The following is a 24,958-nucleotide window of genomic DNA, read 5'->3' on the forward strand; positions in this document are numbered from 1 at the left end:
TTAATCCAAACTAGACAGCAAATAGACTGTTACAAATTAAGATGTTATTTGTAATCCCCAGGGCAACCACTAGAAAATAACTCAAAAAGTATATAGTTAAAGAAACAATAAGGGAATTAAAATGGCACAGTAGAAAATATCTATTTAATAAAAAAGAAAGCAGTACTGGAGCTTTAAGGAAAAAAAAACACTTAAGACATACAAAAACAAATAGTAAAAAGGCAAGCATAAATCCTACCTTATTGGTAATTACATTAACTACACATGGGTTAAACACTCTAATCAAAAGGCAGAAATTGGCAAAATGGATAAAAAGCAACTAGGTACTGTCTACAAGAGACATACCTTAGATTCAAAGACACAAAATATTGCATACCAGTCATTTTTGGGAGATAACTGAATATTTCATTATCAATATGCAGAGTGGTACACTATCAAGAACCCAAGGTTTGGAGCATCCATTTTCTAAATGTCTGTAAGTCACTCAAAGATTTTCATTCATCCAACAGTTATTTAATGAAAACCAACTATGTGCCACTGAAGAATACAACAATCAATAAAACCATTGTCTTAGGTTAGGGAAGACAATACCCATATATAATGTAAACCACGATTAAAGCTTAACAGTGTTAAAATCTCCTAACCATTCCCATGCTTTCATGTCCTCAGATGCCACAGCTCTTGATTCAAAATGGCTTATATCAGTTCCCCTTACGTATCATTCATTTTCCCTTTTAATCATTAACTCAACAAATATTAACTAACATGTTTTATGTTCAAGGCACCTGCTAGGTGCTAGAGATACAACGATAAGCAAATTTGCCCTTGCCCTCATGGAACTTAAAGTGTCACAAAGAGAGAGAGACATAAGCTATAAAAACACATGCAACCACACAGGTGTTACAAAGATTAAGAGGAAAAAAGAATCTGAACTTCTCTGGAAGGTCAGGCAAGCTTTTCCACAAGCATAAATCTTGAGCTAAAAACCTAAAGAATGAGTAGGAGACAATTCCAGTACATATGGAGTAATGAATATCCATGTTTACTACCATTCTCTTCTAAAACCCCACTAAAATCACAGATATATGCATAGGGAATTCAGAGAATTATCCATGTGACCAATAAATACATGGGCAAATGTTCAATGTCACTAGTAATCAGGGACAGAGATATGTTAATGACAATGAGATTTACACCCATCAGATTAGCGAAAAATACAACACTAATTAGATCACGGATTGGCAAGGATGAAGAGCCACACTCTCAGATACTAATGGCGAGAGCAAAAATTGGAACAATGACTTTGAAGAGTAATTTAGCGATATCTAATTTGAAGATGTTCATACCCTAAAAACCAGCAAATTCTATGGCAGACCCTAGAGAAATTCCCTCACGTGCACAGGAGAAGATGAAGAAGAAAATTCATTGCCGCATTATTTAAAATAGCAAAATAGTAGAAATAACCTAAAGGTCCATTAAGAGAGAAAATTGATTAATAATTAATAAAAGTCAGACAACGTGATAAAGCAGTGAACATGAATAAACTAGTGTTATATGTAAAACATCGATATATTTCATAAATGTATTGTTAAAATGAACAGAGGAGGTAGCAGCAAAATGCATAAAATATGATACCATTTTCATGAAGTTTTTTAAAAAGTAAGACACCACCACATACTGTTTATGGATACACACCCACAGTAAAGTTAAAAAGTCATATAAGAAATGATAAATTACAACTTCAGAATAGTACTCCTCTCTGGAATACTAGAGAATCAGTAAACTTGAGGATGGGTTCAAGGGTTTAAATTTTATCAACAGTGATATTTCCTCTTAAAAAAATATAAAGCAAAGGGCAATGTTAAGATTAGAAAAAATGAGTGGTAAGTTCACTGGATGTCAATTAAATGAGTTAATATTTGTAAAATCCTTGGAACAGTGCCCAGAATATGTAAGCTCTATATAAGTGGGTGCTAAAATGTATATATACCCAGCCCTGGTGGTCTAGTGGTTAATATTCAACACTCTCACCACCACAGCCTAGATTCGTTTCCCAGTCAAGGAACCACATCACCCATCTGTCAGCTGTCACACTGCGGCAGCTGCATGTTGCTGTGATGCTAAAAGCTATACCACCAGTATTTCGAATACCAGCAAGATCACCCATGGTGGAGAGGTTTCAGTGGAGCTTCCAGACTAAGACAGACTAGGAAGAAGGACCTGGCCACCCACTTCCAAAAAACTGGCCATGAAAACCCTATGAATAGCAGCAAGGCATTGTCTAATATAGTGTTGGAAGGTGTCTGAGAGGATGGAGCAAAAAAGACCAAGCAAGGTTTCGCTCTGCTGTGCCCAGGTCACTAGGAGTTGAAATTGATTGATGGCACTAATGACAACAATAAAACATATATATATATATATATATATATATAGTATTATTATTTAAATGTTGCAAATATTTAACTAAAAATTTTCATAGAACCCCTATCTCACACAATAAACAAAACTTAACTCAAAATGGATCAATGACCTAAATATGAGAGCTAAAACTATAAAACTCTTAGGAAAAAAACAGGGGTAAATCTTCATGACCTTGGATTTGGCAATGGATTCTTAGGTATGACACCAAAAGCACAGGTAACAAAAGAAAAAATAGATAAATTGGACTTAATCAAAATGTAAAACTTCTATCTATCAAAGGACATTATCAAGAAAGAGAAAAGACAATCTATAGGAGAAAATATTTGCAAATCATATATCTAATAAGGGTCTAGTATCCAGAATATATAAAGAACTCTTAAAACTCAACAACAAAAACAGTTCAATTTTAAAATGAGCAAAAGACTTGAACACATAGTTCTCTAAGAAAGAGATAAAAATAATCAAAAAACACATAAAACAATGCTCAATATCATCACTAGGGATATACAAACCCAAACCACAATGAGGTAGCAGTTCACACCCTTTAGGACATCTATAATCAAAAAAAAAAAAGGAAAATACCAAGTGTTGGCAAACGTGGAAAAACTGGAACCCTCCTACATTGCTTGTAGGAAGGTAAAATGATACAGCCACTTTGGAAATACCTTAGCAGTTCTTCAAAAAGGTAAACATAAAATGACCCCACGACCCAGCACTCCACTTGTGGATACATGCCCAAGAAAACTGAATACAAGTACTCAAACACATAATGGTACAAACGTTCATAGCAGCACTATTCATGACAGCAAAAAGGTTGGAAAATCCAAACGTCCATCAACAGACAAATGGATAAACACAGTGTGCTAAGAGTAGTACACACATACAACAAAAAAGGAACGGAGTATTGATACAATGTGGATGAACCTCAAAACCATTATGCTCAGTGAATGAAGCCAGACACAAAAGATCACACATTGTATGATTCCATTTATACGAAATATCCAGACTTGGTGTATCCATAGAGAGAAAGCAGACTGGTGTTTGCTAGCGGCTGGGGAAAAGCGGGACGAGGGAATGACTGCTTAATGGGTGCAGGGTTTCCTTCTGGGGTGATGAAAATGTTTTAGAACTAGACAGAGTTCCACAATATTGTGGATGTACTAAATGCCACTAATTGTACAGTTTAAAATGATTACTTTTATGTGACATGAATTTCACCTCAATAAAAAAGTTAATAAAAAAGACATATTTACGAAAATGTTTGAAAAGTATCCAGTGCAGTGCCTGGTACATTACAGACACTTAACAATAGTGGCTACTATTATTGCTACACTATCATATATTGTTATATATATATTGCAATATATCATTGAATAATTGGGCCATCAACACAGGTAGTCACTATGATGATATTTGTGATACTGACATAAGAGCTTCAATTCCAGGATCTTAACCTCTGAAATCTCAGTTTCTTACTACAACTTTGTATACTTCTATTAATACTACTCTATCACTCCTACTGAAACTGCCATTCACCCCTACTGAAATTTCTAGTATTCCAACCCCTCTTTATTCTCTCAGCCCATTAATAATCCCTCCTTTCTAACTCCAACTTTCTGTTACTACTGTTACTTAAAGCTTTTGTCTTATGACTCCAGTTTCTTCCTTGATTGTTCTTTGCCCTTCTAAATGCCTCTGCTTCTTTTCCATATGTCTAATATGGTGTGTTATACACTCAATAAATACACTCAATAGATGATAGATAAGATAGATACACAGATAGATACATAGATAGATAGACTGCTCATCCAATGTCTAGGCTTCCTCAATTGAGATTAATCAGTCTGAGAAAGAAAACAAAAAGAATGAAGAAAATGAACAGAGCCTTCGGAGACCCGTGGGAAGCCATTAAGCATGACAACATACGCACTATGCGAGTCCCAGAAGAAGAGAAAAAGAAAGGGGCAGAAAGAATATTTGAAGAAATAATGGCCAAAAACTTCCCACAGTGTACTTCCCAAAGTACACACACACTCATCATCAACAGATGCACTCTGGAATGATTTTAAGAGCAGGAAAAAATATATGCTGATTAAAGAGTCAGATCCAGCCCTATGATTCCCAATTCACCACCAGGAACTATATGCTGAATTATTTTGCTCAAATGAAAGTAACTATGATGATAATATTCATGGCCTTTCTATGTGAGAGAAAAAAAATCATCTAAAAATCTCACGTACATATTATTTCACTCGTTCTTAAGATTTTCTACTCCTAAGTATTTTGTAGGAATCATACAATAAAACAACATTTTGCAATCTGAGAGGACTCGGAGTGATCAGAGCACTTCTCATCAATCACATGGGAGTCACTTTTTATGTTCATGACTGTGACACTGAGAATAACCTTGAGGCATTCCTTTCTTCTCCTACTGACAACAAAAGAAGCAAGATCAATAACATCCAACTTTGGAACTATAAAAAACCAACTCAGTATGTCAATGACAATAAAGTCTCCTACAAAAGGTTCTTGCAACAAAAAGTACTATACAAGTATTCTTAACTAACATGACAACTGGAAAAAATCAAATATACTAAATGAGCAAGTGACATCTGAAAACACCATTCGCTTTAAGCAGAAGCTAGTCCTAAAAAGAAATTAATAAATATATGTCTCTTCTGCATAACACACAAAAAAAGAAACTTAAAATATCTAAATGCCTCAAGAAAACTATCACCAGTTATTAAACAAATACTTTCCCATTCAGCAGAATAGAAAGTAAGTATTCATTTCAACTTGTCTTCTGATTCAGGGTGGTCCATTTAATGCCATTCAGCTTTTGTAGGCTTATTTTCAATTTTTCAAGCCCACTTTGGGCAAACTGCGAATAAAAGGTATAACCTCATTTTAAGTTGTCTTTATTAAATTCATAATTAAAATAATGATACTTAATCTCACCTTTAATCACTATCTTTTACTGATGTCTAAGCACGTAATTTTTACTAATATTCATTACGCTCCCATCAGTGAAGCATATTCATAGATTAATGGATCTTGAATAATACTGCAGCGCTGTCTTTACCACAGTTGCAGAAGTTCTGAATTCTCATAATATAAAAGTAAAGCATCTTGAAATGATCGTGTAGACCATCTTTTACCACAAGGTTGGACACAACGTAAAAGGCAATTTGGCTGGCCTCTCCATTATGTAGGCCTACTTTTGGTAGGAGATGCACATGCTCTATGTTAGCAAGGCTGGCAAAGGGAGAAGAAAGTCAATCGTCTCTGAATACCAGGAAAAAGTCATTTCACACTTTACAAAATAGTGGTTATTTCATTCATATAGTTAGTCTATATGACTACATGTATTGGACTGCGTTATGTAAATACCACAATGCAAACACACCCTTCTAAGGAAAATAGTTTCACTAGAATTATAACATGCTGCATTTTAAAGCAGCTAACATTCTTGGCTGATCTTCATCTATTAAACCTGTAATAAAAAAAAATTCTTCTCATTTCAAAATAAAAAAAATTGTTGTATCCTCTGCTAGTAAATGTATCCCTAACTCTTTAAGTAGGATTATACGGCATATAGCTAACAATAGTCTTTGTACCACTTATTGGGATTTAACAGGGGGGGAAAGAGGGTACAGGTCAGAAATGTCTAAACTAATTTAAAATGAGAAAACATAAAAGGACATAAATTTGGATAAACATTTTAGAAGTAACTGATACTGTCTCATGTTGATTTATTAATTTACTTAATGAGTTTATTCTAAGCATTAAAATTAATAGATTCAGAATAAGCACAATATACAGATGGTCCCTGACTTATGATGGTTCAACTTACAATTTTTTTTTTTTTTGTGAGGAAGATCAGCCCTGAGCTAACATCCATGCCAATCCTCCTGTTTTTTTTGCTGAGGAATACCAGAAGAAGAACATCTATCACCAATCCTCCTCCTTTTTTTTCCCCCAAAGCCCCAGTAGATAGTTGTATGTCATAGCTGCACATCCTTCTAGTTGCTCTATGTGGGACGGGGCCTCAGCATGGCCGGAGAAGCGGTGCGTTGGTGCACGCCCGGGATCCGAACCAGGGCCACCAGTAGCGGAGCACGCGCACTTAACCGCTAAGCCACGGGGCCGGCCCTCAACTTACAATTTTTTGACTTTATGATGGTGCAAAAGCAATATGCATTCAGTAGAAACTGTACTTTAAATTTTGAATTCTGATCTTTTCCTCAGCTAGCGGTATGCAATACAATACCGTCTCGTGCTGCCAGGGAGGGGCAAGGGCAGCAAGCCGCAGCTCCCAGCCAACCACATGATCACAAGAGTAAACAACCGATAGGCTTACAACCATTCTGTACCCATACAACCATTCTGCTTTCCACTTTCAGTGCAGTATTCAATAAATTTTGTGAGATATTCAACAGTTTATTACAAAATGGGCTTTGTGTTAGATAATTTTGCCCAACTGCAGGCTAACGTAAGTGTCCTGAGCACGTTTAAGGTAGGCTAGGCTAAGCTATCATGTTCAGCAGGTTAGGGGTATTAAATGTATTTTCAACTTAATGATGGGTTTATCAGGATGTAACCCCATCGTAAGTCGAAGAAGATCTATATACAAAATGTTTACAAGAACTCGACATTGGCAGTGTAGCCTATGAATAAAAGCAGATTCAGGAAGACTTGTGATTAAACCCCAGCTCTACTACTTACTATTAATGCAACCTTGGATAAGTTTGCTCACTTGTCTGAGACTCAGTTTCCTTGTTTATTAAATGGGAAAAATACTAGCTACCTCAAAAGGTACTAATTGAAATTCAATAAAACAACATACATAAAGGGTGTTTGCATGATGCTAGGCACAAAGATTTCTATAATTCTTATCAAAAGAACATTGGTAGTATTTTACATTACACAAAATACATCAGGAATTCCATGCAGATCATTTGCAGTAAAATAATAATGTGAATAGAAAAGTCATTTAATTATTCCAGACTCTAAACCTGTAAAATAAATGGTTTGAACTAGATAAAATCTAAGGAACTGAGTTTCCGAAATTCTAGAATTCTACCTTAAAATGATGTCCAAAAAAGTCAACAATACCGACTACCACCTACCACGTTTCGCTCCAAAATTTACTACAATAAGTAGCCCAGAGGACAAATTCTAAGAATATCAACTGAAACAAAGGGGCAATGTATATTAAGAATCCGAAAAAATTTCATAGACTTAGAGTGATAACCACATTTTTCAACATCAATTAAAAGAATCTTATCAGAGTTATGCACAAAAATTTAACATTAATTCTAATGGGGAAAACAACTATCTTAACTACAAATCAAGAACTTATAAATCAAGTTCTCAAAATGTTCATGATGTACTAAGCACTCACAATGTAATGCTGAGTGAAAAGGAAAAAACATAAAACAATATTTACAATTTTGTTTTAAAAATGTTTGCAAAAGAAAAAGACTGAAAGAAAAGCCAGCAAAATATTAGCAGGAGTTATCTCATATTAATGGAAACGGGTTAACTTTTTTCTTTATTTTTTAATTTTCTATTAAATCAACTATAATTTCCACAATCATAAATGCAATACAATATTCATTCATGATTTTTAAAAAATTCTCAGCAAACTAGAAGCTAAAAAAAACTTCCTCAACCTGATGAAAACTGTATTTACAAAAAAACCTACAACTAACTTCTTAATGGTAAAAGACTACATGCATTCCCAACTAAGATGAGAAATAAGGCAAGAACGTCTGCTCTTACTTGTCCTATTCAACAGCATACCGGAGGTCCTAGCCAGTGCAATGAGACAAGAAAACTAAATAAAAGGCAAACAGATAAGAAAACAGGAAATAAAACTGTCTCTCTTGACAGACAACAAGATTGTCTCCGTAGAAAATCCTAATGAGTCTACAAAAGTTACCACTACTACTAAGTGAATTTAACAAGATTGAGGATTCAAGGTCAATACAAAATAAAATTCCCATTTACAACAGCACCAAATAACATGAAAGCTTAGATACAAATATAACAAAATATGCACAAGATTTTTATGCTGAAAGCTTCAAAACATTAGTAAGAAAAATAAAAGACCTAAGAGAGAAAGATATTTTATTAATGGATTAGAAAACAATATTAAGATGTCATTTCTCCCAAAGTTTATCTATAGCTTCAATGTATCCTCAATCAAAATCTCACAATGCTTTTTTATACAAATAGATAAGCTGATTCTAAAAATTTACATGGGAGGAAAAGGAGCTAGGATACCCAAAACAATTTCGAAAAAGAACAATAAAGTTGGAAGATTCAGACTTCCTAATTTCAAGACATACTATGAAATTACAGTAATGAAGACAGGGTGGTTTTGGCCAAAGAAGAGATACATAGAATGACGGGACAGAATTCAGAGTCCAGAAATGGATCCACACATACATAGTTAACTGATTTTTAATAAAAGTGCCAAGAAAATTTACTGAAGAAAGGATAGTAAGGATAGCCTTTTCAATAAATGGTGCTGGACAAACTGGACAAAAAGAGAGAGAGAGAGAACCTTCACCCATATCTTGCACCCAATACAAAAATTAATCAAAAATTGATCAATATAAATCATAGACCTGAAGGTATACTATAAAACTATAAAAGTTCTAGAAGAAAACATAGTAAAAAAATCTTTGCATCTTTGAGTTAGGCAAAATTTCCTAGATAGAACACAAAAGCACTAACCATAAAAGAAAAAAAAATGATATACTGGACTTCTTCAATATTTAAAACTTGCTCTTTTAAAGACAGCATTAAGAAAATGAAAAGACAAACCACAGACTGAAAGGAAATATTTGTGAACACACATGAGATAAAAGATTTGTATCCAGACTATATAAAACTCTTACAACTCAATGAGATAATAATCCAATAAAAAATAGACAAAAGATTTGAACAGACACTTCACCAAAGAAAATATACAGGTAGCAAATGACAGCAAATAACAGCACATGAAAAGATATTCAACATATTATTCAATACGAAAATTCAAATTAAAACATCAGTGAGATAGCACTAAATACCTAATAGAATAGCTAAATTAAAAATAAAATGACAGGGGCCAGCCAGGTGCCATAGTGGTTAAGTTCGCACGCTCTGCTTTGGCAGCCCAGGGTTTGCCGGAGTTCAGATCCCAGGTGCGGACCTATGCACCACTATCAAGCCATGCTGTGGCAGGCGTCCCACATATAAAGTAGAGGAAAATGGGCACAGATGTTAGCCCAGAGCCAATCTTCCTCAGCAAAAAGAGGAGGATTGGCAACAGATGTTAGCTCACGGCTAAACTTCCTCACAAAAAATAAAAATTTAAAAATTAAAAAAAAATAAAATGACAAATGCTGACCAGGATGCAGAGCAACCAGAACCATCAAACATCACTGATAGGGATGCAAAATGAAACAGCTATCTCGGAAAATAGTTTGGTAATTTCTTATAAAGTTAAACAAATATTTGCCACATGATCCAAGAATTCCACTCCTAAATATTTAACCACAAGAAATGAAAACATATGTCGTCTACACAAAGACCATGAATGTACAAAGAACTGTACATGAACGTTTACAGCAGCTTCATTCCTAAATACCAAAAACTGGAAAGAACCTCAATGTCCATCAACTGGTGAATAGATAAACAAATTGTGATATATTCATACAATGAAATAGTACTCAGCAATAAAAAAAAACAACAAAGCATTGATACATGCATCATATGGATGAATCACAAAAGCATTAGATGAAAGAAACCAGAAACAAATTCTGCATTCCTATAGGGACAGAGAACAGATGAGTGGTTGCCAGGACCTAGGGGTGAGAGGAGGGAACTAACTTAAAAAGGGGCCTGAGAGAACTTTTTGGAATGACAGAAATGTTCTTTGTCTGGATTGTGGTGGTGGTTACACGACTACATGCATTTATCAGTTTATAGAACGAGACACTAAAACAGGTTTTTTTACTTGTAAACGATGTCTCAGTAAAGCTAAATTTTAAAAGACATAGGACATATCCTTTTGAAAAATATGCATCAAATTAAATGAAACAGGGGCCAGCCTGGTGGTGTAGTGGTTAAGTTAGTGCGCTCTGCTTCAGCGGCCCAGGGTTTGGGGGTTTGGATCCTAGGTGCAGACCTACATACCATCCATCAAGCTATGCTGTGGTGCAGTCCCACATACAAAACAGGGGAAGATTGGCACAGGTGTTAGCTCAGGGCCAATCTTCTTCACCAAAAAAAAAAAAAATTTAAATGAGCTAAACCCAGCTTGCTGGGTATAGGGGTAGGGGAGAGACAGTGGAGAAACCAAAAATCCTTAGAAATATTGTGACTCAAAAAAACTGATTTATCATTAGTAAATAGGAAACAGACATTGATACAAAGAGCTCATCTCAACACAGTTGCCTTTTTTATTGAAGTCTCATTGGACACAAAATAAGAAAATTGATGAGCTTTCAAGAAAGACCAAAAGTCACAAGGAACAGGTTAATAAAGTAGCACTGTGATTATGAACTAGAATTTGGAAACAACTTACTAAACCCTCCCCTTCCAATTCACTAATGGAAACAGTTTCATCCACCCCCAATGCATTTCCATCCCAACTTCTGCTATCCAGAGAAAGAAAATAAACCTTCAAATAGCTTTCTTCATTCATAAAAATTATATATACTTTACAAATCTTAACAGCTACAGCTAGGGGTTAACATAAAATGCCTCTTATAGGCAAGTTCCTATTTGTCCATTTAAGTTTCAGACCAGCTAACTGGTGACCACCTTTCTTCTTTTTTTTACTGCCACTCTCTGTGAGGACATTTGTAGTTTCTTTTTTGTCTGGTATTAAGTATTAAGATGTTTAAAATAAACAAACAAAAAGCTCTCAGAAGTTTGGGGCCCATCACTCCAATAAGAAGATACACTTTTCCATTTAATAAAAGTTAAGAGGTAAGTTGTTACTTTCATCACTTTGTATTTTTTATGTTTATTCCATTTGGCTTATACTGTTGCCAGGAAACCAGTTCATAATAAGATTTCCCAGCCCACAGAACAACCTCCTAGCCAGCCTGGAGGATATCAAACTTTGTAACCAGAGCAATTCTCTATCACACAATTTACTGGCTAGCCAGTACCACACAGGTGCACTCTCCCTGGCATCCCCCGTGCTCCATTTACCTAACAGACACAGTACAGCCAATCCCCTCAATGCAACAGAAACTGTAGCAGAGGGCAAAGAGGATGATTAGAAGTGTATAGCTCTCCGATGGCAGAAAACAAAGCGAATTTATTGTCAGTCCCTTCACCCTACCCAACTTAATATTCTAGGTATTAATTCTACGTATTCTAGGTATTCTAGGTATTAATCCCCACCTCAAATTGTGGGGTGAAATGTTAGCCCAAGCCAATCACTCCACCACGCAACATGCGAACTACTTCCAAAAGCCATCATCCAACTGCAGCCCGGATAAATATTTGGAGAGGAAGGTGGCATCAGCATCTGCATGGTTCAGAGGGGGTTGGAAAGGAAAAGAGTCGGTTACGGGGCGGCTGAGTCACCCACAGCTGTGGCCAGGAATTTACCCTCCAGGAAATCAGGCTCTGCCCCAACTCTCATCAGGGAAGCAAGTGAGAGTACCAGCAGCACATCATCCTACCAAAAACCCACTCAGCTCTGCTTTTCATAGAGTTGCCACTCCTCAAAGTGAAGCCAAAAATAGGTTTCACGTCCAAAGCGTTCCTCTGCAGTACACATCACGAGCAGATGCACGAAACATCTTTATTGTGGGGAAAGGGGGCGCACTCACGGGGATGAGGGATGCCTCGCCACTTGGAAAATTACTGGCTCTTGCCTTAACCCCGAAATGCATTTATTGCAACATGTGGCCCAAAGTAACTATAAAGTAATGTCACTGACGACGTTGTAGAGCTTTAACCCTGCTGTACTTGGCAAAGTAGAAGGGGAAACATAATCCAGCGCGATCGGTGAAAACTGGGCAAGAATCAAAGTCTCCGTTCAGTGGGAGCTTTGGTGACACAATAATCACGTGTACTTCTGCGCAGACTTTCGCTTCTAGAACGTGCAGGGGCCGAAACCTGCCGGTGAGAACAAGCACGGGTCGGCATTCCCTGCCGAGGAGCGAGGCTCCGTTCCAGCCCGAGGCGGGTCACGCCCCCCGACTCCGGGGCCCGGCGACCTCCGGGGGCGAGGCCGGAGCAGGCGGGCGGCGGAAGCCCGGCCGCGCTCCCCGCCCGGGTGTGGCGTTCCCGGCCCGCGCCCAGGCCGCCTCCGGGAGCGCCGCCCGCCTCGCGCGGCCTCGGCCCCCAGACCCAGGCCCGGAAGGCCAGCATCCATTTACCTGCTCCCCGCTCCCGCTGCCACCGCCGCCGCCGCCGTGCCGCTCCCCGACGCCGCCAGGTGAGCCACCCCCAGCACAGACCCACACGCGCACTCCCAGGGCAAGACCCCAGGCCCGTGGAGGGGACCGCGGCCACAGCCACACAACTTGGGGTAGCCCACGCACCACCCGGCTTCGAGCACCTCTACCCCCGGAAGTTGATTTCCGCCAAGGCCCGCCCCGCGATGCGCCTGTCACTCAACGCGAACATGCGCGTCACGTGGTCCCAGGCTGAGGGCCCCATCCTCGGCGCCGGCCACTGCGGCTTGGGTGGTCCACGGAAGGCTGCTCTCTGATGTCTCAGGTGCCACCGCCTGTTAGTTGCAGCTCTTCATTCCTCTTGAATGACAGGCCCTGTTTCAATGCCTAATCCATGCAAATAAAACCATCCCCAAAATGACACTCCCAGCTGGGACTCTATAAGGATTGTTCTTGAGAAGAGCCCCACGTAATCTCTTCACCACCTGGAAGCAGAGTTCAATAAATACTGGAACCGAGCTAAGTGCCTGACATGTAGTAAGTGCTCAAGAAACAGTTGACAACTGCTCCATCTCCCAACTTGGCATATCTGAACTCTCAAGCACCCGGATGCACCTAAGCCCGGAGCCTCTCCAGACCACTACTATTTGACTTCAGTCAAAGAACTCTGCTCTAGAATTACTTTTGTTCTTGTCAACTCCAGATCACAGCAGTTTATACATGCCATCTGTTTGAGTGACAGTTTATTTTCAGCTGCCAGGCCATCCCCTTTTTTCGAAGCCTTCAGTCAAATAGTTTCTCCTGAAGAAAAAGAAAAGAGAATGACATAACTGACAGTTTTATTTGAAAGGAAACATGGTTATATAGATTTTTTGTGTGTATTTCAAACTGTCAATAGGTGTAAAAGGGAAACAGTCAACTATCAGGCCACTTGCTAAAAATTCTTCAATTTTTGACATGGGACAGATTTGGAGAACATTTATGTAACAATTTTTTATTGAGTGTCTACTTGTGCTACTGGGCCAAGTTGTGACAATCCAAGAGTGGACAAGATACATTCAAGATTTTTGCTTTCAAGGAGTTTGCAGTCTAATGAGAAAGACAGTCAAGTAACCTGGGAACTTGGAGCATAAGTCTCTGGAATATTCGCCTTCATTGTATCACAGGCATTCTTTAACATTTTGGGCGACATTATTTTTCTCATCTTTCTGTTCGACAAAATTGGCTAAAGCCTATAATGATCTCTGCTCTGTACTTGAGGTGGAAAATGTCAGCCGGGAATCTGAACAATCAATTCTCCAATAAGTGTAGGCTCCAGTGGTTAGTGAGCAGTTTCGATATTGAGCACAAATATCACCTCTTCTACACCCTTTTTTCCCATCCACCATCTTTGTGTGCACAGCAAACAGATTTCTGTTGTAGGAAATGTGATGCTTTCTTACACGTATTTGTTTACCTATCTCCTAGACCACCAAGTCAAGGACCACTTATTTGTATATCTGGCAATGTACTTCCCAATACTCGGCAATCTGGCATGGTGTCTACTGATCAGAAAAAAGGTATTCAATAAATGTTTCTTTAACTGAGTACAATTACCTTTATATCATTTTGTGTCTCATATCTCTTTTTGCTGGAAACTTCAGATGAGTTTCTATTCATATATCTACATGTTCACCCTGTCCCACCTAATCGATTATTCAATATTAAACAGTTTATAATAATAATAGAAACTAATATTTATTGAGCACTTGCCATGTGCCTGGCATTAGGCTAAATATTTTAAATCCATTACCTAATTTGTCACCACACTCACCCTCCAAATTAAGTATATTAATATATTCACTTTTTAGATAAGGATACAGACTTAGGGGAGGTAACTTGACCAAGAGGCAGCGCAGGATTCAAAGCCAGGTCTGCACAACAAAAGGATTTGTTTATTCACTGCAACACACTGCCTCTGCTTTTCACATCATTTGTTTATCAGTGAATCCAAATCTCGCCACCACCATGAAGTGTTTCTTTCCTTCACAAAGTAATCTGTGATTTTTCTGCTTTATTGAGTATAAAATTCAATGGTTTTTTAGTATATTCACAGAGATGTGCAACCATCACCACAATCAACTTGAGAACATTGTCATCACCCCAAAAAGAAACCTCATGCCCCTTGTCAGTCTCTCCCCATTCTTCCCATTCCCTGCCCCCTAGTCCTAGAAAAGCACTAATCCACTTTATATCTCTATGGATTTGCCTATTCTGGACATTTCATATGAATGGAATCATGCAATATGTAGTCCTTTGTGATTGGCTTCTTTCACTTCACGTCATGTTTTCAAAGTTCATTTATACATTCATCAGTTGGTGGACATTTAGGTTGTTTCCAGATTTTGGCTGTTATGAATAATGCTTCTATGACCATTCATATACACGTTTTTGTGTCAGCATGTGTTTTAATTTCTCTTGGGTACATACCTAGGAGTGGAATTGTTGGGTCATATGGTAACTCTATGTTCAACCTTTTGAGGAACTGCAAGACTGTTTTCCAAAGTGGCTGCACATTTTACTAGCAATGTATGAAGGTCCTTAATTTTTCCATAGTGCCTCTTCTTATCTCCTCTAGAGCTTATGGCTCTGTTACTTTTCAGGGTACTTTCCATAAGCCGTCTTGTATTATTATCTACCTTTGTTATGTATATATCTGCAGGCCATCACCCTAATGGATTGTGACCTTCTGAGATGAGAAACATGGTTCTTGCCCTCAAGAGGATCAAGTTTGAAGAAAGATAAGACAGTCAAATCAAATAGAGTGATAATAAGCACTAAAATCAAGTTTGTTGTTAAAATGTGGAGGAGAAGCACCTCACTCAACCTGCATTAAACAAGTACTTCTCAGAAAATGTAAAGCTCAAGAAGAGTCTTGAAGAATCAGCAGGAATCGGCCAAGCTAAAAAGAGACAAAAGTGTGCTCCAGACAGAAGAACATGCACCTGTGCATGTCTTTCCTCACCTGTGAACTGTGGAGGTAAGTACAGTGTATAGGTAGGTATAATGGAAGCAAAGGAGGAGGTGTGTGGGAATGCGGCAGGAGAAATGGGAAATGTAGATGGGGCACGATGGATGGAGAGTTGTAAACTGCTAAGGAGTTTGAAATCTATCCTGAAGGTAATGGAAAACTAATGGATTATTTAAGCAAGGTTAGGGGAGAATTACTTCAGCAGCAGTGTAAAGGATGCGTTATTAGATAGGGAAGAGGTGACCAAGACTGGAAAAGCAGAGAAACCAGTTAGAAGATGATGAAATAACTAGAATGAGGAATTCTCAAGGCCTGAGTTGAGGCTGGAGCCGTGAAGTTGGCAAAGCAGGTTTGAAAGGCATGTGGGCAGCAAAAAAATAGGAAAGAATTGAAGATGTATCCCAGGTTTCTGGTGCTATTCAAAGAGGTAGGGGATTCAGCAGGAAGATGGTGCACTTGCTGATAAGAATAATGAAACACTACAGCTTACTACTATTGTCATTTATATGCTGTTGCAATCACACACAGAAACGAGAGGGAGACCCATTTAAAATTTGGTTCAAATTTCAAGACCTGTGATGCCACACATGCACCAAGAGAGTATAAGAAGGCTTATTACTCGCATAATGAGACTTTCTAGGAAGAGCAGGGCAGCTTTCCCAAACGAGTCCAAAATGGCTGGGGTGGCAGGGGGGAGGCGAGGCGTGAGACTGGCCTTTGGGGGTTTTATGGTGGCTAGGGCATGGAGATAGGGCGAAGCTTCCCATGCAGGGGCCAGGGCTTGTGTGGCTTGAATTTCCCACTGACACCAAAGAAGGGAGGAGCCAGGCTTTTTTATCAACCTGCCCAGATGTAGGGCAAGAGGGAATGGGTGAGGGCTTGAAAGCTGTCAACAGTCAAACCTCAAAAATGTAGTCAGAGTCTTTATTACATATATTTAGAATTAGTTTTTTTTTTTACTCCAACAAAGAAAATAATACAGTTGTTATATATTTATATCCTTCGAAAATGATTATAGTAGACGCTTGCCTTCAAAACGCTTGTTCCACTCTTCCCATATGGTGCAGCACACACCTAAGAAGTTTATGTGGAATTAACTTTACCCTTATCCCAAAGTTAATCCAATCAGGATAATCTAATCCTAACCTGTGGTGTTCCCCTGGCCACAAGAAGTGGTTTGGAATTGAGCACCAATCACAGGACTTTTGCTCCAAAATTGTGTGGTGTGCCTCCCTTTCACCCTCTTGATGTGAATATGAAAGCATGTGGTCCTTGCTGAAGGCAGTCATCTTGTGACCAAGAAAATGAAAGAGACATGGAGCTGGAACCCTGATGAAATAAACAAGAGATTTATAACATTGTATATAGGCAAAAGGGTTTAAAGAACAAACTGTGAAAGTTTTGAATAAGCACCTTTCTGGCCCCTTCCTTTTTCTATACTGGATTGTTCAGTTATGTGAACCTTCAAATCAAATCAACAGAGTTTGATCTTTCTGCTGCTAGTCCTCACAGGTATTGAATATTGTTTAAATCAGTTTGAATTTGTTATTGTTATACCTTACCTCAAAATACCTTAGTGCACATAATGTGATATAAATATTACTTAATTTACTTTATCCTTTTATGATCATCAGTTACCATAACCTAGAATTCACACTTTAGAAATATTCCGTGGTATTTAATCAGAAAGGCTGCATTCCAAATGTAGCCACAATATGTACTTCAGTGATCATTATCTTCCATTAACACCTTCGCTAATCAATAAAATGAATGTATAAATGGGTTTTCATAGGTGAAATTAGGGACTTGTTGATTAACATAACAGATGTTATAAATTGACTCTCGCTGATGAACCAGGATGTTCATGATATGTGGATTGAATGAAATATTTCAGAGACCGTCCCTACCTTGGATAACCAAGGTTATAAGAAGCTAACAAGCTCTGTAGTCTACACTCTTAGGAACAACACCATTTAGACCTCAACCCTAAGTGTCTAACATCCTAGTAATCTTAAGCATGCCAGAGATGGAACAGTTTAGTTTCTGCTTAACTAAAGGGAGAACCATGCTTATTATGGAGATGACTGAAAACATCATGCTTATTATGGAGATAAGAAATAAATTATTGGTGCCTTTTCCTCCCCCCTGCAAGTTCATTTTTGGAATATCCCCAATGCAGATGCCATTAAACTGAGATCTCAGAATGGACCTTTAAACTAGATTCAGAATGGCAGAGCATGAAGGTCTACTAGGAAACAGAAATTCCAACATATAAAAACTTGGACTAGACGTGGTCTCTGGCCATGATTACTTGCCTACAGAAGTGACAAGAAGCAAATAGTTCAAAAACCTAATATTTAAGGGGAAATATATTGCTAAATAAACCTCAAGCCTGACTGATAATAGCCTGTGACTATTTAATCTTAGGACAGGCCTCAGACTTCTATGTGCAACCTAATAGGAAATGAGCTGCCAACATGATCTAACCTCCTGAAAAGAGTGTATTCCCCAATGACCATCTCAGATGGGGCCATGAAGGATAAAGAGAGCAAAACAGTAACTCCCCAAAGAACACTGCCAGCCAGGAGTCCTCATTATTCCTGTGTACAGAATATGACAAGGCTCAGTGACCACTGTATAATGCTTCCAAATATTCTCTTTTTAATTGGGAGTTTTTATTGCAATTACTTTGTCCTTTCTCTCCCATTGAATTTTGCATTTGTTGGGAGTAAATAGCTTGTGATTCGTTGCTAGACCATAAGGAACTCCAGGTGGAGCTAACACACTTTGAAGAGACAGAAAGAATATATATGTTAATTACAGTGGTTGGACAGCAAAATGGTATACTAGGGTAAACCTGGTAGTTGTGACCCGAATATGCATTTCCTTCTTCCCCACGTTGTGTAGCATTCAGGAATATTGGGTGAGATTGACCCTAACTTTTCCAAGGTTAGTCCTAATTGGTGTAAGCCAGAAGTTACTCCCAACTCCCTTGCTACAGAGACAAAAAAAAACCCAGTCCTAAATCAATCCATGGTATTACCCTAACCATGCGAATTGTTTCAGGGATGATCCAACAAGCACAAAGCTCAGGAAAATTGTTCAGTGGTTGTTGAAGGGAACTTTCTTTTCTCCCAAGGGTATAAGTGAAGAAGCATGTAACTCCTCTTGCTGTTAACAACCATCTTGTGACCATGAAAGAGACCAGTCTGAGGACAAAGCAGATACAGACTGTAGAACAACACTGGTGTAATTCAGAGAAATGGAGCTGAAGCTTTGATCAAATCGGTTCTAAAGCTTCCTTCACTTCCATGGGACTTTTCATTTATGTAAACAATTCCTACTTATTATTTAATCCAGTTAGAATTAGGTTTTCTGTTACTTTCAGTCCCAAGTGTTTTAACTGGTAGAAGAATTCTGTATCTCTAGCCTCATATTAAATGTTAGAAAATGAATTGTCATTTTCTTAAAATGGAAAAGAGCCTTATCTACCTGCTTCCCTTTGTCCATGTTCATGCCAGAGTGAGATTGAAAATGAGCTACTGTCCCCGAGAGCAGTTCTTTCAGATTTCATGTAATACTCAGCTTTCACATTAAACCAATAGAAAACTATTTCAAATATTGATTTGTAATGTTGTATATAAAGGATGTAAAGAGTAAACTGTGAAACTTTTAAATAAGCACCTTCCTGGCCCCGCCTCCAATCAGGTCTCCTTTGAATTCTGTGCACCATGTAACCCATTTACGAAATCTCCATTATACAGGAGATACATGATACCTGACTTCTCACTCTTTTGTAAATTGTCATTGGCCACCATTTGGGTTTGCACAGTTTAGCTTGAATCATTACTGGGCAAGAATCACTCCCTTAATGTTTGAAAATATGAACTGCTTCTATTATTATCTCAGGGCCTAATACACAAAAGAAGGCCCAAGCCAGAAAGAGAAACAAGACAGCCATCATTTCATCCATATAATCATTACAATAAATTAATAAAAACTAATTTCCATGATCAGTTGCCTTTAACTATGATCTCTAAATAATAACTCAGAAATGTGGTGATTGTAGATAGAAAGCACGTGTCCACTCTATTTCCTTTACTCTTCATTATATCCTAAAAAAAAAAATTAGCTTATATCTGTGAAATCAAACTCATTATAAACATTAAAAATCAATGCTGAAATATTTTTTATATCCTGGGTGAATTCTAACACCGAAATTATTTACATAATTCCCAATGCTTAATTAAATGTCATACCTCTGGCTGCTAAACACTACTTTTTATGAAGCGTTTTGAAAAATCAAATAGTGAGCTAGGTTTTGCATCTGTATTAAACTATCATCTTGCTTCCTTAGAAGTTACTCTACCACTTTTGCAGATGGAGCAAGTCATACTCTTGGTGAAAAGCCATGCAAGAGCTGCTACAACTAAGATAAAATGATTTTGAATTAAACTTTTTCAAAATTTTTGATGCACCACAAAATTAACATTTCATGAGAAAACTCTGAAGTTTGAAAAACTGAGTTAGAAAGAACATGGTCAAACCCCAAGTGGCATTCTCCTGAGAATTTCATCACTTTTTTAAGTTCACCAGAAAAAGCGAAGTATTACATATGACTAGTGGAAGCCCTTCCATTTATTTCTCTTTTTTTAGATTTTGGATATTAATTCTAATGATAAAAGAGAATTTTCTGTCCTTATGTCAAACTTTAACCTAGCAGAGAAAAAAAAAATCATGTAAACATCTGAAAGACATTTATCCCTACTGGAGACCAATTCTGCCTGGTATTTGTTATATTGTCAATTCAGGAGTACCTGGCTTACAATTTAGATTACAAATAAATAAAAGACTCATCAGTTTTTTCTTTGATGATTTTCTAAGTTTGAAAGCATAGTTATAAAGACATAAAGGCACAGCATATTTCAAATCTATGGTGTCTAAATCTGTTTCTGGCAACAAACCACAAATCCACTGCTGTTTTGGGGAGAAAGGGGAATTTGCTAGCAGTTAAGGCATTGTTTTGCCTATTATTCATATTACAAGTTTTTGTATTATTTTAATACCTTTATCAGAATCTTTGCTTAAGATGTGTATCTTAAACCCCAGCATCATATAATAATTTGCCTAATTTTTCTTCTGAAAGTTACAATTTAACAAATATTAATAATGCCTTTAGATAATAATAATAATGCCTAAAGATTAAGTGACAATAACAATAGCTTTTACCTTAGTGAAGTTATTTTTTTAATAAAATTATGTTTATGAGATACCTAAAATCTAGACTTTTATGGAACTATTTGATAGTCAGGCTCCAGAGTGAAATATGGATTGCATGAGTCCTGTTACAAGCCGTATGAACGATGGTATGCTCTTTGCCCGTAAAATGCTATGAATCCTTGATCACTATGTGATTACTTCTTGGATAAGCAAAATTTTCCCCAAGTTTATAATAATAGCATAAAGATTTATTGTTAACAATCTGTAGTGACATAGATATGCTTTACAATCACTACATATAAGATTTATATGTAACTCCCAATTGTATGTATTCACTAAAATCTACATGCATTTGAGACTACCAGTCACTGGCTCTTTATAGAAATTCACTCCCCCGTCAACCTCAACAAAATTATTCTCTCCTGATTCTTTGACTTTTCAGACTATTCTTTATCCAAATCATAGGATCTCTTTCTTCCACCCTCTACTTCAATGCAGTTGTTCTGCAAGTTTCGATCCTTATTCTCTTCTCACTCAGATTTAGCCATTATCTGTGGGTGATTTTGTCTACTCACCACAGACTTTATCCCCTTAATGCAAATACTTCTGGAACACACAGGTGTTTTCTGTATAAAATTTTCTGTCTCAATCTACATTCATACATTCTACATGCCCACCCAAAACCCATTCACCATATCCATCCTTGATGATCCTTGATGGAAGTTTTTTTAACTCTCCAGCCCAGAATTATCTCTTGAACTCAGAATAGACTTTATAGCTACCTGTTAGGTATGCATCTAGATGTCCCACCGGCAACTTACATGTTCCAGAACGAACTCATTATCCGTCCTCCACAAAACCTATCTAACCTTGCTTAATCGCTTTTGTAAGCATCTGCATTTGTTAGGACAGTAGTTTCAACTCCTTTAACAACGGCTTGAAAATAATAATGGTTTAAATAAGATAAGTCTTGATTTCTAATTCATGTAAAAATATAGGCATAGGCACTCCAGGGCTCCATGGAGACCCAAACTAGTCTCCTTACATCTTGTTGCTCTCCCATATTTAACACATGGCTTCCTTTGCACGGTCTAATATACCTGCTCCAGGTCCTGCCATCACATCTGCATTCTAACTGGCAGAAAAAGTGAAAGGGGGAAGTGAAAGTAATACCTCTTCTTTTTAAGTGCAGGATACAGAAGGCACACATTTCACTTCAATTCACATCCCATTGGCCAGAACTTTGCCACATAGCCATGCCTAGCTTCAAGGAAAGTGGGAAATATCCTCTTCAGCTAGGCGGCTTTGTGGCCTGCTAACACTCGGGGATTCTATTACAAAAGAGGAAGGGGATAATATATACTGGGGAACAACCATCGCTCCCCCTCACATCCGGTTCTGTAAGAAACTCTTTGACTCTCTGCTTTACTACTGCTACTGCTTTGTTAATATATATTTCTTCTTTCCATGTGAATGTACACTGGACATTTTGTGATCCTATAATCTGCGTGGGATGGAAAAGAATGCTTTCACCAAACCAGTGGCCACCTACCATGTACCTAAGGCTGTATTAATTCACTCTAACAAAGTGGATTAACTCTAACAAAGATACCACACCTGGCATCATCAGTAGCTGTGATTAGGGACACTACAGCCACGTGCTGCATAACAACATTTCACTCAACAACGGACCACATATGCGACTGTGGTCCTGTAAGATTAGTACCATATAGCCTGGTGTTGTAGTAGTATACCATTTAGGTTTGTGTAAATACATTCTATGATATTGTCACAACAATGAAATCGCCTAACGATGCATTTCTCAGAACATATCCCCGTTGTTAAGCAATGCCTGACTGTACTTGGTTGAGCTTAAGACAGTCTATAGCCATCTTCCAGGATCCATCCAGTTTCTACAGGAGCCAGACAAGTGAATCAAATGGAGACATGATGGGGATCACCACCCCTGCATCCTTTAGATCCAGGGTGAGCAAACTTTTTCTATAAAGGGCCAAATAGTTAATGTTTTAGGCTTTGCAGGCCATGTAGTCTCTGTTGCAACCAGTGGACCCATTATAAGCTTAACCTTGGACAGAACTTTTTTTATTAACTGCCTTTCATATGTGCCCACTCTAACGTGAGGGCCCTGATGATGTGTTCATCCACTGAAGGGCACTTAGGTTGTTTCCAAGTTTTGGCTATTGTGAATAATGCTGCAATGAACATAGGGATGCATATATCTTTTCAGATTAGTGTTTTCATGTTCTTTGGATAAATATTCAGAAGTGGTATAGCTGGATCATATGGCAGTTCTTTTCTTAATTTTTTGAGGAATCTCCATACTGTTTTCCATAGTGGCTGCACCAGTTTACATTCCCACCAACAGTGTATGAAGGTTCCCTTTTCTCCATGTCCTCTCCAACACTTGTAATTTCTTGTCTTTTTAATAATAGCCATTCTGGTGGGCATGATGTGATATCTCATTGTAATTTTGATTTGCATTTCCCTAAAAATTAGTGATATTGAACATCTTTTCATGTGCCTGTTGGCCATCTGTATATCTTTTTTGGAAAAACATCTGGTCAGATCCTCTGCCCATTTTTTAATGGGGTTTTTTGTTGTTCTTGTTGAGTTTTATGAGTTCTCTATATATTGGATATTAACCCCTTATTGGATATATGATTTGCAAATATCTTCTCTCAATTGTTAGGTTGTCTTTTCATTTTGTTGATGGTTTCTTTTGCTGTGCAGAAGCTTTTCCGTTTGATGTGGTCCCATTTGGTTATTGTTTCTTTTGTTTCCCTTGCCCCTAGGAGACATGATACTCAAAAAGATACTGCTAAGGCTGATGTCGAAGAGTGTACTGCCTATGTTTTCTTCTAGGAGTTTTATGGTTTCAGGTCTTATATTCAAGTCTTTAATCCATTTTAAGTTAATTCTTGTGTATAGTGTAAGCTAATGGTCTACTTTCATTCTTTTGCATGTGGCTGTCTTGTTTTCCAAACACCATTTATTAAAGAGACTTTGCTTTCTCCATTGTATGCCCTTGACTCCTTTGTTGAAAATTAGCTGTCCATAGATGTGTGAGTTTATTTCTGGGTTCTCGATTCAGTTCCATTGATCTGTGTGTCTGTTTTCATGCCAGTACCATGCTGTTTTGATTACTATAACTTTGTAGTATATTTTGAAATCAGGAAGTGTGACACCTCTTTCACTTTTTTGCCCTTCGCTTTTTGATTGGTATCCATAAAAACAAATTAGATATAAGAAAAAGCAAGAGAAGAACTTTATATAATAAATTATAATATTATATCACATATAATGCTATCGGTTTCCCTATTTGATTTATAAATATTTATTTTAAAAGGGTTTCCTATGATATGAAATACAGATACATCCTATTTCATTAAATGGTGACTAGACATAGAGTTGGTAGATATTTAATCAAAGACTGAGTAACATTACTTCTGTGGTGAAAAACAAATTTGATTTATACCATTTCTCCCCTATGGTATTTTTTCAGTTACATAATATACAACAATACAAAGATTCAGTTTAAATACATATTACACATCTGGTTAATATTTAAAGGTTTGAAATAATTATTCACCATTGTATGAGATCATTGGAAACATAGAATTTTGGAGGTTAAAGAACTTAAGTTGCTGTTTTATTTAAACTTCTCTCTGCATTCAGGAACCTTTTTACCCACATGTAAGCAACAACTCAGCAGAAAGCAGTGTTAAACCTCCCACAGAAGGTTTTTCATATTTGAAAGTAAAAATATATTAATAGTAAGTAAAAACCAGTTTACTGAATTTGCATGTAAATAGCCTCAGAAAATTAAAAGATTCAGAGTCAAGAAAGGATTTGAGTTCTAGTATAATTTAAA

The 24,958-nt window shown here is 37.5% G+C and overlaps 1 protein-coding gene and 1 long non-coding RNA gene across 5 annotated transcripts in view; one reads left to right on the top strand and one right to left on the bottom strand.

The window, feature by feature from the left end:
* The window catches only part of CCDC91 (coiled-coil domain containing 91), a 338,801-nt gene extending 325,919 nt beyond the window's left edge, over positions 1 to 12,882 (bottom strand). For 3 of the 4 annotated variants that reach the window (XM_058558585.1, XM_058558587.1, XM_058558584.1), the window contains exon 1: positions 12,819 to 12,882. The gene's annotated coding sequence lies outside the window, so the exon portion shown is untranslated. The remainder of the gene's footprint in view (positions 1 to 12,818) is intronic. The other variant, XM_058558588.1, reaches the window with a different exon arrangement.
* Positions 12,883 to 12,990: 108 nt separating this feature from the next.
* On the top strand, positions 12,991 to 24,289 carry LOC131416224 (uncharacterized). The gene is made up of 3 exons (XR_009222561.1): positions 12,991 to 14,395; positions 15,538 to 15,855; positions 23,880 to 24,289. It is a non-coding gene; the product is annotated as an uncharacterized LOC131416224 (long non-coding RNA).
* The last annotated feature ends 669 nt before the right edge of the window (positions 24,290 to 24,958 follow it).

This window comes from Diceros bicornis, chromosome 17 (assembly GCF_020826845.1).
Source record: "Diceros bicornis minor isolate mBicDic1 chromosome 17, mDicBic1.mat.cur, whole genome shotgun sequence".
Classification (NCBI taxonomy): domain Eukaryota; kingdom Metazoa; phylum Chordata; class Mammalia; order Perissodactyla; family Rhinocerotidae; genus Diceros; species Diceros bicornis.